The following is a 10,070-nucleotide window of genomic DNA, read 5'->3' on the forward strand; positions in this document are numbered from 1 at the left end:
TGTTTGCAAGCACCGCGGATGAGATCGCGGAGCTTTATTCGACTTCCAGCGGCCGGTGCGCTCGCGCACTCCACCCGGCACCTCCGGGAGGCCGTGCGCGCGCACCAAGTGGCCCAAAATAGCTCCAGCCCAGCGGATCTGCACTTTACAAGCTCCGCGGATGAGATCGCGGAGCTTCATTCGACTTCCAGGGGCCGGTGCGCTCGCGCACTCCACCCGGCACCATCCGGGAGACCGTGCGCGCGCGCCAAGTGGCCCAAAATAGCTCCAGCCCAGCGGATCGGCTGTTTACAAGCACCGCGGATGAGATTGCGGAGCTTTATTCGACTTCCAGCGGCCGGTGCGCTCGCGCACTCCACCCGGCACCTCCGGGAGGCCGTGCGCGCGCGCCAAGTGGCCCAAAATAGCTCCAGCCCAGCGGATCTGCACTCCGCGGATGAGATCGCGGAGCTTTGTTCGACTTCCAGCGGCCGGCGCGCACGACGAGCGGACCCGGTGACGGTCCAGCTCCACCCGGTACCTCGCACGGCCCGCTTCTCCCCCCCGCGCGGACTTCCGAGCGCTCGGGGAGACGTTCGGAAGCCGCCGGTGACGTTGGAGCGGGGAAATACCTCCCTCCAGCGGACACGGCGAGTAAATACACCTTCGGCCAAACGGCGGGAGTAACTATGACTCTCTTAAGGTAGCGGCACTCGACATCTTTTTCGCGGTTCGTGGAGGACCCGGCCGGTTCTCGGGGGTGCTTTTTCTCCTAACTCTTGACCCCCGAGAAGGCTTCCAGAGCCCCGGCTAAGCGTTTTACGCGGCCCGCTGAACTTCCAGAGCACCTCCAGCCGGTTCCCCGGGTGCTTTCCGCCTCACTTTCTAAGCCGCCCGAGGCTTCCAGAGCCCCGGCTAAGCGTTCTCCACGTCCCGCTGATCTTCCCGGAGCTTGTAACGGGGAAATACCTCCCTCTAGCGGACACGGCGGGTAAATACGCCACCTCTCGCACTTAGCGCACACTCGCGTTGCTGCGCGTCCGGTGGCACTTTGAGCGGCCAAACGGCGGGAGTAACTGTCACTCTCTTATGGTAGGCTCACTTGAGATTTTTTTAACCGTCCGCGGAGGCGACCGGGACCACCGGGACAGCCGGGAGGCCGTGCGCGCGGGCCAAGTGGCCGAAAATAGCTCCAGGCCGACCGGATCGGCTAGTTGTAAGCACCGCGGATGAGATCGCGGAGCATTATTCGACTTCCAGCGGCCGGTGCGCTCACGCACGCCACCCGGCACCTCCGGGAGGCCGTGTGCGCGCGCCAAGTGGCCGAAAATAGCTCCAGCCCAGCGGATCTGCACTCCGCGGATGAGATCGCGGAGCTTTTTTCGACTTCCAGCGGCCGGCGCGCACGACGAGCGGACCCGGTGACGGTCCAGCTCCACCCGGTACCTCGCACGGCCCGCTTCTCCCCCCCGCGCGGACTTCCGAGCGCTCGGGGAGACGTTCGGAAGCCGCCGGTGCCGTTGGAGCGGGGAAATACCTCCCTCCAGCGGACACGGCGAGTAAATACACCTTCGGCCAAACGGCGGGAGTAACTATGACTCTCTTAAGGTAGCGGCACTCGACATCTTTTTCGCGGTTCGTGGAGGACCCGGCCGGTTCTCGGGGGTGCTTTTTCTCCTAACTCTCGACGCCCGAGGAGGCTTCCAGAGCCCCGGCTAAGCGTTTTACGCGGCCCGCTGAGCTTCCACAGCACCTCCAGCCGGTTCCCCGGGTGCTTTCCTCCTAACTCTTGACGCCCGAGGAGGCTTCCAGAGCCCCGGCTAAGCGTTTTACGCAGCCCGCTGAGCTTCCACAGCACCTCCAGCCGGTTCCCCGGGTGCTTTCCTCCTCACTGTTTAAGCCGAACGAGGCTTCCAGAGCCCCGGCTAAGCGTTTTACGCGGCCCGCTGAACTTCCACCGCACCTCCAGCCGGTTCCCCGGGTGCTTTCCTCCTCACTCTTGACGCCCGAGGAGGCTTCCAGAGCCCCGGCTAAGCGTTTTACGCGGCCCGCTGAGCTTCCAGAGCACCTCCAGCCGGTTCCCCGGGTGCATTCCTCCTCACTCTTGACGCCCGAGGAGGCTTCCAGCGCCCCGGCTTAGCGTTCTCCGCGTCCCGCTGATCTCCCCGGAGCTTGTAACGGGGAAATACCTCCCTCTAGCGGACACGGCGGGTAAATACGCCACCTCTCGCACTTAGCGCACACACCCGTTGCTCCGCGTCCGATGACACTCTGAGCGGCCAAACGGCGGGAGTAACAGTCACTCTCTTAAGGTAGGCTCACTTGAGATTTTTTTAACCGTCCGCGGAGGCGACCGGGACCACCGGGACAGCCGGGAGGCCGTGCGCGCGGGCCAAGTGGCCGAAAATAGCTCCAGCCCAGCGGATCTGCACTTTACAAGCTCCGCGGATGAGATCGCGGAGCATTATTCGACTTCCAGCGGCCGGTGCGCTTACGCACGCCGCCCGGAACCTCCGGGAGGCCGTGCGCATGCGCAAGTGGCCGAAAATAGCTCCAGGCCGACCGGATCGGCTAGTTGTAAGCACCGCGGATGAGATCGCGGAGCATTATTCGACTTCCAGCGGCCGGTGCGCTTACGCACGCCGCCCGGAACCTCCGGGAGGCCGTGCGCATGCGCAAGTGGCCGAAAATAGCTCCAAGCCCAGCGGATCGGCTGTTTGCAAGCACCGCGGATGAGATCGCGGAGCTTTATTCGACTTCCAGCGGCCGGTGCGCTCGCGCACTCCACCCGGCACCTCCGGGAGGCCGTGCGCGCGCACCAAGTGGCCCAAAATAGCTCCAGCCCAGCGGATCTGCACTTTACAAGCTCCGCGGATGAGATCGCGGAGCTTCATTCGACTTCCAGGGGCCGGTGCGCTCGCGCACTCCACCCGGCACCATCCGGGAGACCGTGCGCGCGCGCCAAGTGGCCCAAAATAGCTCCAGCCCAGCGGATCGGCTGTTTACAAGCACCGCGGATGAGATTGCGGAGCTTTATTCGACTTCCAGCGGCCGGTGCGCTCGCGCACTCCACCCGGCACCTCCGGGAGGCCGTGCGCGCGCGCCAAGTGGCCCAAAATAGCTCCAGCCCAGCGGATCTGCACTCCGCGGATGAGATCGCGGAGCTTTGTTCGACTTCCAGCGGCCGGCGCGCACGACGAGCGGACCCGGTGACGGTCCAGCTCCACCCGGTACCTCGCACGGCCCGCTTCTCCCCCCCGCGCGGACTTCCGAGCGCTCGGGGAGACGTTCGGAAGCCGCCGGTGACGTTGGAGCGGGGAAATACCTCCCTCCAGCGGACACGGCGAGTAAATACACCTTCGGCCAAACGGCGGGAGTAACTATGACTCTCTTAAGGTAGCGGCACTCGACATCTTTTTCGCGGTTCGTGGAGGACCCGGCCGGTTCTCGGGGGTGCTTTTTCTCCTAACTCTTGACCCCCGAGAAGGCTTCCAGAGCCCCGGCTAAGCGTTTTACGCGGCCCGCTGAACTTCCAGAGCACCTCCAGCCGGTTCCCCGGGTGCTTTCCGCCTCACTTTCTAAGCCGCCCGAGGCTTCCAGAGCCCCGGCTAAGCGTTCTCCACGTCCCGCTGATCTTCCCGGAGCTTGTAACGGGGAAATACCTCCCTCTAGCGGACACGGCGGGTAAATACGCCACCTCTCGCACTTAGCGCACACTCGCGTTGCTGCGCGTCCGGTGGCACTTTGAGCGGCCAAACGGCGGGAGTAACTGTCACTCTCTTATGGTAGGCTCACTTGAGATTTTTTTAACCGTCCGCGGAGGCGACCGGGACCACCGGGACAGCCGGGAGGCCGTGCGCGCGGGCCAAGTGGCCGAAAATAGCTCCAGGCCGACCGGATCGGCTAGTTGTAAGCACCGCGGATGAGATCGCGGAGCATTATTCGACTTCCAGCGGCCGGTGCGCTCACGCACGCCACCCGGCACCTCCGGGAGGCCGTGTGCGCGCGCCAAGTGGCCGAAAATAGCTCCAGCCCAGCGGATCTGCACTCCGCGGATGAGATCGCGGAGCTTTTTTCGACTTCCAGCGGCCGGCGCGCACGACGAGCGGACCCGGTGACGGTCCAGCTCCACCCGGTACCTCGCACGGCCCGCTTCTCCCCCCCGCGCGGACTTCCGAGCGCTCGGGGAGACGTTCGGAAGCCGCCGGTGCCGTTGGAGCGGGGAAATACCTCCCTCCAGCGGACACGGCGAGTAAATACACCTTCGGCCAAACGGCGGGAGTAACTATGACTCTCTTAAGGTAGCGGCACTCGACATCTTTTTCGCGGTTCGTGGAGGACCCGGCCGGTTCTCGGGGGTGCTTTTTCTCCTAACTCTCGACGCCCGAGGAGGCTTCCAGAGCCCCGGCTAAGCGTTTTACGCGGCCCGCTGAGCTTCCACAGCACCTCCAGCCGGTTCCCCGGGTGCTTTCCTCCTAACTCTTGACGCCCGAGGAGGCTTCCAGAGCCCCGGCTAAGCGTTTTACGCAGCCCGCTGAGCTTCCACAGCACCTCCAGCCGGTTCCCCGGGTGCTTTCCTCCTCACTGTTTAAGCCGAACGAGGCTTCCAGAGCCCCGGCTAAGCGTTTTACGCGGCCCGCTGAACTTCCACCGCACCTCCAGCCGGTTCCCCGGGTGCTTTCCTCCTCACTCTTGACGCCCGAGGAGGCTTCCAGAGCCCCGGCTAAGCGTTTTACGCGGCCCGCTGAGCTTCCAGAGCACCTCCAGCCGGTTCCCCGGGTGCATTCCTCCTCACTCTTGACGCCCGAGGAGGCTTCCAGCGCCCCGGCTTAGCGTTCTCCGCGTCCCGCTGATCTCCCCGGAGCTTGTAACGGGGAAATACCTCCCTCTAGCGGACACGGCGGGTAAATACGCCACCTCTCGCACTTAGCGCACACACCCGTTGCTCCGCGTCCGATGACACTCTGAGCGGCCAAACGGCGGGAGTAACAGTCACTCTCTTAAGGTAGGCTCACTTGAGATTTTTTTAACCGTCCGCGGAGGCGACCGGGACCACCGGGACAGCCGGGAGGCCGTGCGCGCGGGCCAAGTGGCCGAAAATAGCTCCAGCCCAGCGGATCTGCACTTTACAAGCTCCGCGGATGAGATCGCGGAGCATTATTCGACTTCCAGCGGCCGGTGCGCTTACGCACGCCGCCCGGAACCTCCGGGAGGCCGTGCGCATGCGCAAGTGGCCGAAAATAGCTCCAGGCCGACCGGATCGGCTAGTTGTAAGCACCGCGGATGAGATCGCGGAGCATTATTCGACTTCCAGCGGCCGGTGCGCTTACGCACGCCGCCCGGAACCTCCGGGAGGCCGTGCGCATGCGCAAGTGGCCGAAAATAGCTCCAAGCCCAGCGGATCGGCTGTTTGCAAGCACCGCGGATGAGATCGCGGAGCTTTATTCGACTTCCAGCGGCCGGTGCGCTCGCGCACTCCACCCGGCACCTCCGGGAGGCCGTGCGCGCGCACCAAGTGGCCCAAAATAGCTCCAGCCCAGCGGATCTGCACTTTACAAGCTCCGCGGATGAGATCGCGGAGCTTCATTCGACTTCCAGGGGCCGGTGCGCTCGCGCACTCCACCCGGCACCATCCGGGAGACCGTGCGCGCGCGCCAAGTGGCCCAAAATAGCTCCAGCCCAGCGGATCGGCTGTTTACAAGCACCGCGGATGAGATTGCGGAGCTTTATTCGACTTCCAGCGGCCGGTGCGCTCGCGCACTCCACCCGGCACCTCCGGGAGGCCGTGCGCGCGCGCCAAGTGGCCCAAAATAGCTCCAGCCCAGCGGATCTGCACTCCGCGGATGAGATCGCGGAGCTTTGTTCGACTTCCAGCGGCCGGCGCGCACGACGAGCGGACCCGGTGACGGTCCAGCTCCACCCGGTACCTCGCACGGCCCGCTTCTCCCCCCCGCGCGGACTTCCGAGCGCTCGGGGAGACGTTCGGAAGCCGCCGGTGACGTTGGAGCGGGGAAATACCTCCCTCCAGCGGACACGGCGAGTAAATACACCTTCGGCCAAACGGCGGGAGTAACTATGACTCTCTTAAGGTAGCGGCACTCGACATCTTTTTCGCGGTTCGTGGAGGACCCGGCCGGTTCTCGGGGGTGCTTTTTCTCCTAACTCTTGACCCCCGAGAAGGCTTCCAGAGCCCCGGCTAAGCGTTTTACGCGGCCCGCTGAACTTCCAGAGCACCTCCAGCCGGTTCCCCGGGTGCTTTCCGCCTCACTTTCTAAGCCGCCCGAGGCTTCCAGAGCCCCGGCTAAGCGTTCTCCACGTCCCGCTGATCTTCCCGGAGCTTGTAACGGGGAAATACCTCCCTCTAGCGGACACGGCGGGTAAATACGCCACCTCTCGCACTTAGCGCACACTCGCGTTGCTGCGCGTCCGGTGGCACTTTGAGCGGCCAAACGGCGGGAGTAACTGTCACTCTCTTATGGTAGGCTCACTTGAGATTTTTTTAACCGTCCGCGGAGGCGACCGGGACCACCGGGACAGCCGGGAGGCCGTGCGCGCGGGCCAAGTGGCCGAAAATAGCTCCAGGCCGACCGGATCGGCTAGTTGTAAGCACCGCGGAGGAGATCGCGGAGCATTATTCGACTTCCAGCGGCCGGTGCGCTTACGCACGCCGCCCGGAACCTCCGGGAGGCCGTGCGCATGCGCAAGTGGCCGAAAATAGCTCCTAGCCGACCGGATCTGCACTTTACAAGCTCCGCGGATGAGATCGCGGAGCTTTATCCGACTTCCAGCGGCCGGTGCGCTCGCGCACTCCACCCGGCACCTCCGGGAGGCCGTGCGCGCGCGCCAAGTGGCCCAAAATAGCTCCAGCCCAGCGGATCTGCACTCCGCGGATGAGATCGCGGAGCTTTTTTCGACTTCCAGCGGCCGGCGCGCACGACGAGCGGACCCGGTGACGGTCCAGCTCCACCCGGTACCTCGCACGGCCCGCTTCTCCCCCCCGCGCGGACTTCCGAGCGCTCGGGGAGACGTTCGGAAGCCGCCGGTGACGTTGGAGCGGGGAAATACCTCCCTCCAGCGGACACGGCGAGTAAATACACCTTCGGCCAAACGGCGGGAGTAACTATGACTCTCTTAAGGTAGCGGCACTCGACATCTTTTTCGCGGTTCGTGGAGGACCCGGCCGGTTCTCGGGGGTGCTTTTTCTCCTAACTCTTGACCCCCGAGGAGGCTTCCAGAGCCCCGGCTAAGCGTTTTACGCGGCCCGCTGAGCTTCCACAGCACCTCCAGCCGGTTCCACGGGTGCTTTCCTCCTCACTCTTGACGCCCGAGGAGACTTCCAGAGCCTCGGCTAAGCGTTTTACGCGGCCCGCTGAGCTTCCACAGCACCTCCAGCCGGTTCTCATCAGGCTTTCCTCCTAACTCTTGACGCCCGAGGAGGCTTCCAGAGCCCCGGCTAAGCGTTTTACGCGGCCCGCTGAGCTTCCACCGCACCTCCAGCCGGTTCCACGGCTGCTTTCCTCCTCACTGTTTAAGCCGAACGAGGCTTCCAGAGCCCCGGCTAAGCGTTTTGCGCGGCCCGCTGAACTTCCAGAGCACCTCCAGCCGGTTCTGATGATGCTTTCCTCCTCACTCTTGACGCCCGAGGAGGCTTCCAGAGCCTCGGCTAAGCGTTTTACGCGGCCCGCTGAGCTTCCGGAGCACCTCCAGCCGGTTCCACGGGTGCTTCCCTCCTCACTCATGACGCCCGAGGAGGCTTCCAGAGCCTCGGCTAAGCATTTTACGCGGCCCGCTGAGCTTCCACCGCACCTCCAGCCGGATCTCATGAGGCTTTCCTCCTAACTCTTGACGCCCGAGGAGGCTTCCAGAGCCCCGGCTAAGCGTTCTCCGCGTCCCGGTGATCTTCCCGGAGGTCGTAACGGGGAAATACCTCCCTCCAGCGGACACGGAGAGAAATTACACCGCCTCTCGCACACAGGCGGGTAAACGGCGGGAGTAACTATGACTCTCTTAAGGTAGCCTGACTTGACATCTCTTTAACGGTTCGTGGATAAATACATGATATATACTACATATGATCGCATTTACAGCCAAATAATACAAAATGAGCATTCGGTTATAAACATTGTATTCATAATGTTTATAGGTGATGTTAATATTTATATGTTTAATGTTAATAGGTGATGTTAATATTTATATATTTAATGTTTATAGGGGATGTTAATATTTATATATTTATTTTGTACATCATGTTATGGTTATACGACACTCTCTATAGGATCATGATGTGATCATATCGGCGGAAGTCGGCCCGGGCTCCGGGTGAAGAGGCCGAATTCTCGCCACTCGCGGCCGACCGGGGAACCAGCAGAGGCGGACGCATCGCGGCGCGAGAGCCCTTGGCACTTAGAAAAATTTTGGCAAAAGTCGCTCCGCGCTCCAGGTGAAGAGGCCGAATTCTCGCCACTCGCGGCCGACCGGGGAACCAGCAGAGGCGGACGCATCGCGGCGCGAGAGCCCTTGGCACTTAGAAAAAAAATGGCAAAAGTCGCTCCGGGTGAAGAGGCCGAATTCTCGCCACTCGTGGCCGACCAGGGAACCAGCGAAGGCGGGTAGGCTTTCAAGAGAGCCCCGCCGGCTGGTCCGCGGGCCGAACGTGGTCCCGTCACCTACCGACAGCGGACGCCGACCCACGCCCGGCAGGAACCACCGAGAGGCGGACACGCTCTCCGACGAGCCCCGCCGGCCGGTCCGCGGCGGGAAACGCGCCCTCTGGCGGACACGCCGTTGTAAATGAATGGGCTTTGGCACTTAGTGCATTTTCGCAAAAGTTGAGCCGCGCTCCGGGCGAAGAGGCCGAATTCTCGCTACTCGTGGCCGACCAGGGAACCAGCGAAGGCGGGTAGGCTTTCAAGAGAGCCCCGCCGGCTGGTCCGCGGGCCAATTATGGTCCCGTAAAGTACCGACAGCGGACGCCGACCCACGCCCGGCAAGGACCACCGAGAGGCGGATAACGGCGCACACCGCGAACGGCGGGTGGCGGTCGCTGGGTGGCGGTCGGCTGGTGGCGGTCGGGGGGTGGCGGTCGGGGATGGTGCTTGGGGATGGTGCTTGGGACCGGTGGCGCCGGAGGCGCACACCGCGAACGGCTGGTGGCGGTCGGCTGGTGGCGGTCGGCTGGTGGCGGTCGCTGGGTGGCGGTCGGGGGGTGGCGGTCGGGGATGGTGCTTGGGGATGGTGCTTTGGACCGGTGGCGCCGGAGGCGCACACCGCGAACGGCTGGTGGCGGTCGGCTGGTGGCGGTCGGCTGGTGGCGGTCGGCTGGTGGCGGTCGGGGATGGTGCTTGGGGATGGTGCTTTGGACCGGTGGCGCCGGAGGCGCACACCGCGAACGGCTGGTGGCGGTCGGCTGGTGGCGGTCGGGGGGTGGCGGTCGGGGGGTGGCGGTCGGGGATGGTGCTTGGGGATGGTGCTTGGGGACCGGTGGCGCCGGAGGCGCACACCGCGAACGGCTGGTGGCGGTCGGCTGGTGGCGGTCGGCTGGTGGCGGTCGGCTGGTGGCGGTCGGCTGGTGGCGGTCGGGGGGTGGCGGTCGGGGGGTGGCGGTCGGGGATGGTGCTTGGGGATGGTGCTTGGGACCGGTGGCGCCGGAGGCGCACACCGCGAACGGCTGGTGGCGGTCGGCTGGTGGCGGTCGGCTGGTGGCGGTCGGCTGGTGGCGGTCGGCTGGTGGCGGTCGGGGGGTGGCGGTCGGGGGGTGGCGGTCGGGGGGTGGCGCTTGGGGATGGTGGCGGTCGCCTTGTGGCGGTCGGGGGTGGCGCTTGGGGATGGTGGCGGTCGCCTTGTGGCGGTCGCCTTGTGGCGGTCGGGGGGTGGCGGTCGGGGGGTGGCGCTTGGGGATGGTGGCGGTCGCCTTGTGGCGGTCGCCTTGTGGCGGTCGGGGGGTGGCGGTCGGGGGGTGGCGCTTGGGGATGGTGGCGGTCGCCTTGTGGCGGTCGGGGGTGGCGCTTGGGGATGGTGGCTGTCGGGGGTGGCGCTTGGGGATGGTGGCTGTCGCCTGGTGGCGGTCGGGGGTGGCGCTTGGGGATGGTGGT

This window comes from Syngnathus floridae, unplaced genomic scaffold, assembly GCF_059516105.1.
Source record: "Syngnathus floridae isolate MCC-2025c unplaced genomic scaffold, RoL_Sflo_1.0 HiC_scaffold_30, whole genome shotgun sequence".
In the NCBI taxonomy this organism is placed as follows: domain Eukaryota; kingdom Metazoa; phylum Chordata; class Actinopteri; order Syngnathiformes; family Syngnathidae; genus Syngnathus; species Syngnathus floridae.